The sequence below is a fragment of the Oreochromis aureus genome, linkage group 3 (genome assembly GCF_013358895.1).
Source record: "Oreochromis aureus strain Israel breed Guangdong linkage group 3, ZZ_aureus, whole genome shotgun sequence".
Lineage (NCBI taxonomy): Eukaryota > Metazoa > Chordata > Actinopteri > Cichliformes > Cichlidae > Oreochromis > Oreochromis aureus.
The window spans coordinates 7,079,566-7,085,565 of NC_052944.1; positions in this window are offsets into that span (position 1 = coordinate 7,079,566).

Below are 6,000 nucleotides of genomic sequence, written 5' to 3' on the forward strand. Positions count from 1 at the left end.
CAGATCCAAGACTTGAAAGATAAGGAGATTGAAAAGAAAGCGTTGCAGAAATCTGGAGGAACCTCCAGGTTTCCACGCCTGCTGTGACGGACACTCAGAAGCGGGTGAGGTGGATATCAGAGTGCAGGAGCCCACAAAGAGATCCAAGACTTGAAAGATAAGGAGATTGAAAAGAAAGCGTTGTGAAATCTGGAGGGAACCTCCAGGTTTCCACGCCGGCTGTGATGGACACTCAGAAGCGGGTGAGGTGGATATCAGAGTGCAGGAGCCCACAAACAGATCCAAGACTTGAAAGATAAGGAGATTGAAAAGAAAGCGTTGTGAAATCTGGAGGGAACCTCCAGGTTTCCACGCCTGCTGTGACGGACACTCAGAAGCGGGTGAGGTGGATATCAGAGTGCAGGAGCCCACAAACAGATCCAAGACTTGAAAGATAAGGAGATTGAAAAGAAAGCGTTGTGAAATCTGGAGGGAACCTCCAGGTTTCCACGCCTGCTGTGACGGATACTTAGAAGCGGGTGAGGTGGATATCAGAGTGCAGGAGCCCACAAACAGATCCAAGACTTGAAAGATAAGGAGATTGGAAAGAAAGCGTTGTGAAATCTGGAGGGAACCTCCAGGTTTCCACGCTGGCTGTGACGGACACTTACAAGCGGGTGAGATAGATATCAGTGTGCAGGAGCCCAGGAAGAGATCCAAGACCTGAAACACAAGGAGAGTGGAAAGAAAGCGTTGTGCAATCTGGAGGGAACCTCCAGGTTTCCACGCTGGTTGTGACGGACACTTACAAGCGGGTGAGATAGATATCAGTGTGCAGGAGCCCAGGAAGAGATCCAAGACCTGAAACACAAGGAGAGTGGAAAGAAAGCGTTGTGCAATCTGGAGGGAACCACCAGATTTCCACGCCGGCTGTGACGGACACTTAGAAGCAGGTGAGATGGATATCAGAGTGCAGGAGCCCAGGAACAGATCCGAGACCTGAAACATAATTGGAGGGGAAAGAAAGCATTGTGAAATCTGGAGGGAACCTCCAGGTTTCCACGCTGGTTGTGACGGACACTTACAAGCGGGTGAGATAGATATCAGAGTGCAGGAGCCCAGGAAGAGATCCAAGACCTGAAACAGAAGGAGAGTGGAAAGAAATCGTTGTGCAATCTGGAGGGAACTTCCAGGTTTCCACGCCGGCTGTGACGGACACTTAGAAGCGGGTGAGATGGATATCAGTGTGCAGGAGCCCACAAACAGATCCAAGACCTGAAACACAAGGAGAATGGAAAGAAAGCGTTGTGCAATCTGGAGGGAACTTCCAGGTTTCCACGCCGGCTGTGACGGACACTTAGAAGCGGGTGAGATGGATATCAGTGTGCAGGAGCCCACAAACAGATCCAAGACCTGAAACACAAGGAGAGTGGAAAGAAAGCATTGTGAAATCTGGAGGGAACCTCCAGGTTTCCACGCTGGTTGTGACGGACACTTACAAGCGGGTGAGATAGATATCAGAGTGCAGGAGCCCACAAACAGATCCAAGACCTGAAACACAAGGAGAGTGGAAAGAAAGCGTTGTGCAATCTGGAGGGAACCTCCAGGTTTCCACGCTGGTTGTGACGGACACTTACAAGCGGTTGAGATGGATATCAGTGTGCAGGAGCCCAAAAACAGATCCAAGACCTGAAACATAAGGAGATTGAAAGAAAGTTGTAGGAAATCTGGAGGAACCTCCAGGTTTCCACGCCGGCTGTGACGGATACTTAGAAGCGGGTGAGATGGATATCAGAGTACAGGAGCCCAAAAACAGATCCAAGACCTGAAACACAAGGAGAGTGGAAAGAAAGCGTTGTGCCATTTGGAGGGAACCTCCAGGTTTCCACGCTGGTTGTGACGGACACTTACAAGCGGGTGAGATGGATATCAGTGTGCAGGAGCCCAAAAACAGATCCAAGACCTGAAACACAAGGACATTGAAAAGAAAGCGTTGTGAAATCTGGGGGGAACCTCCAGGTTTCCACGCCGGCTGTGACGGATACGTAGAAGCAGGTGAGATGGATATCAGTGTGCAGGAGCCCAGGAACAGATCCAAGACCTGAAACACAAGGACACTGAAAAGAAAGCGTTGTGAAATCTGGAGGAAACCTCCAGGTTTCCACGCCGGCTGTGACGCACACTTACAAGCGGGTGAGATAGATATCAGAGTGCAGGAGCCCAGGAACAGATCCAAGACCTGAAACACAAGGAGAGTGGAAAGAAAGCGTTGTGCAATCTGGAGGGAACTTCCAGATTTCCACGCCGGCTGTGACGCACACTTACAAGCGGGTGAGATAGATATCAGTGTGGAGGAGCCCAGGAAGAGATCCAAGACCTGAAACATAAGGAGATTGAAAAGAAAGCGTTGTGCAATGTGGAGGGAACCTCCAGGTTTCCACGCCGGCTGTGACGGATACTTAGAAGCGGGTGAGATGGATATCAGAGTGCAGGAGCCCAGGAACAGATCCAAGACCTGAAACACAAGGAGAGTGGAAAGAAAGCGTTGTGCCATTTGGAGGGAACTTCCAAGTTTCCACGCTGGTTGTGACGGACACTTAGAAGCGGGTGAGATGGATATCAGTGTGCAGGAGCCCAGGAACAGAACCAAGACCTGAAACACAAGGAGATTGAAAAGAAAGCGTTGTGCAATGTGGAGGGAACCTCCAGGTTTCCACCTTGGCTGTGACGGATACTTAGAAGCGGGTGAGATGGATATCAGAGTGCAGGAGCCCAGGAACAGATCCAAGACCCTGAAACACAAGGAGAGTGGAAAGAAAGCGTTGTGCAATGTGGAGGAACCTCCAGGTTTCCACGCTTGGCTGTGACGGATACTTAGAAGCGGGTGAGATGGATATCAGAGTGCAGGAGCCCAGGAACAGATCCAAGACCTGAAACACAAGGAGAGTGGAAAGAAAGCGTTGTGCCATTTGGAGGAACTTCCAAGTTTCCACGCTGGTTGTGACGGACACTTAGAAGCGGGTGAGATGGATATCAGTGTGCAGGAGCCCAAAAACAGATCCAAGACCTGAAACATAAGGAGATTGAAAGAAAGTTTAGAAATCTGGAGGAACCTCCAGGTTTCCACGCCGGCTGTGACGGATACTTAGAAGCGGGTGAGATGGATATCAGAGTGCAGGAGCCCAGGAACAGATCCAAGACCTGAAACACAAGGAGAGTGGAAAGAAAGCGTTGTGCCATTTGGAGGGAACTTCCAAGTTTCCACGCTGGTTGTGACGGACACTTACAAGCGGGTGACATGGATATCAGTGTGCAGGAGCCCAGGAAGAGATCCAAGACCTGAAACACAAGGAGAGTGGAAAGAAAGCGTTGTGCAATCTGGAGGAACCACCAGATTTCCACGCCCGGCTGTGACGGACACTTAGAAGCAGGTGAGATGGATATCAGAGTGCAGGAGCCCAGGAACAGATCCGAGACCTGAAACATAATTGGCGGGGAAAGAAAGCATTGTGAAATCTGGAGGGAACCTCCAGGTTTCCACGCTGGTTGTGACGGACACTTACAAGCGGGTGAGATAGATATCAGAGTGCAGGAGCCCAGGAAGAGATCCAAGACCTGAAACAGAAGGAGAGTGGAAAGAAATCGTTGTGCAATCTGGAGGGAACTTCCAGGTTTCCACGCCGGCTGTGACGGACACTTAGAAGCGGGTGAGATGGATATCAGTGTGCAGGAGCCCACAAACAGATCCAAGACCTGAAACACAAGGAGAATGGAAAGAAAGCGTTGTGCAATCTGGAGGGAACTTCCAGGTTTCCACGCCGGCTGTGACGGACACTTAGAAGCGGGTGAGATGGATATCAGTGTGCAGGAGCCCACAAACAGATCCAAGACCTGAAACACAAGGAGAGTGGAAAGAAAGCATTGTGAAATCTGGAGGGAACCTCCAGGTTTCCACGCTGGTTGTGACGGACACTTACAAGCGGGTGAGATAGATATCAGAGTGCAGGAGCCCACAAACAGATCCAAGACCTGAAACACAAGGAGAGTGGAAAGAAAGCGTTGTGCAATCTGGAGGGAACCTCCAGGTTTCCACGCTGGTTGTGACGGACACTTACAAGCGGGTGAGATGGATATCAGTGTGCAGGAGCCCAAAAACAGATCCAAGACCTGAAACATAAGGAGATTGGAAAGAAAGCGTTGTGAAATCTGGAGGGAACCTCCAGGTTTCCACGCCGGCTGTGACGGATACTTAGAAGCGGGTGAGATGGATATCAGAGTGCAGGAGCCCAAAAACAGATCCAAGACCTGAAACACAAGGAGAGTGGAAAGAAAGCGTTGTGCCATTTGGAGGGAACCTCCAGGTTTCCACGCTGGTTGTGACGGACACTTACAAGCGGGTGAGATGGATATCAGTGTGCAGGAGCCCAAAAACAGATCCAAGACCTGAAACACAAGGACATTGAAAAGAAAGCGCCAGAAATCTGGGGAACCTCCAGGTTTCCACACCGGCTGTGACGGATACGTAGAAGCAGGTGAGATGGATATCAGTGTGCAGGAGCCCAGGAACAGATCCAAGACCTGAAACACAAGGACACTGAAAAGAAAGCGTTGTGAAATCTGGAGGAAACCTCCAGGTTTCCACGCCGGCTGTGACGCACACTTACAAGCGGGTGAGATAGATACAAGTGTGCAGGAGCCCAGGAAGAGATCCAAGACCTGAAACATAAGGAGATTGAAAAGAAAGCGTTGTGCAATGTGGAGGGAACCTCCAGGTTTCCACGCCGGCTGTGACGGATACTTAGAAGCGGGTGAGATGGATATCAGAGTGCAGGAGCCCAGGAACAGATCCAAGACCTGAAACACAAGGAGAGTGGAAAGAAAGCGTTGTGCCATTTGGAGGGAACTTCCAAGTTTCCACGCTGGTTGTGACGGACACTTAGAAGCGGGTGAGATGGATATCAGTGTGCAGGAGCCCAGGAACAGAACCAAGACCTGAAACACAAGGAGATTGAAAAGAAAGCGTTGTGCAATGTGGAGGGAACCTCCAGGTTTCCACGCCGGCTGTGACGGATACTTAGAAGCGGGTGAGATGGATATCAGAGTGCAGGAGCCCAGGAACAGATCCAAGACCTGAAACACAAGGAGAGTGGAAAGAAAGCGTTGTGCAATGTGGAGGGAACCTCCAGGTTTCCACGCCGGCTGTGACGGATACTTAGAAGCGGGTGAGATGGATATCAGAGTGCAGGAGCCCAGGAACAGATCCAAGACCTGAAACACAAGGAGAGTGGAAAGAAAGCGTTGTGCCATTTGGAGGGAACTTCCAAGTTTCCACGCTGGTTGTGACGGACACTTAGAAGCGGGTGAGATGGATATCAGTGTGCAGGAGCCCAAAAACAGATCCAAGACCTGAAACATAAGGAGATTGAAAGAAAGCGTTAGAAATCTGGAGGAACCTCCAGGTTTCCACGCTTGCTGTGACGGATACTTAGAAGCGGGTGAGATGGATATCAGAGTGCAGGAGCCCAGGAACAGATCCAAGACCTGAAACACAAGGAGAGTGGAAAGAAAGCGTTGTGCCATTTGGAGGGAACTTCCAAGTTTCCACGCTGGTTGTGACGGACACTTAGAAGCGGGTGAGATGGATATCAGTGTGCAGGAGCCCAGGAACAGAACCAAGACCTGAAACACAAGGAGATTGAAAAGAAAGCGTTGTGAAATCTGGAGGGAACCTCCAGGTTTCCACGCCGGCTGTGACGCACACTTACAAGCGGTTGAGATGGATATCAGTGTGCAGGAGCCCACAAACAGATCCAAGACCTGAAACAAAAGGAGAATGGAAAGAAAGCGTTGTGCAATCTGGAGGGAACCTCCAGGTTTCCACGCCGGCTGTGACGGACACTTAGAAGCGGGTGAGATGGATATCAGTGTGCAGGAGCCCACAAAGAGGTCCAAGACCTGAAACAAAAGGAGAATGGAAAGAAAGCGTTGTGCAATCTGGAGGAACCTCCAGGTTTCCACGGC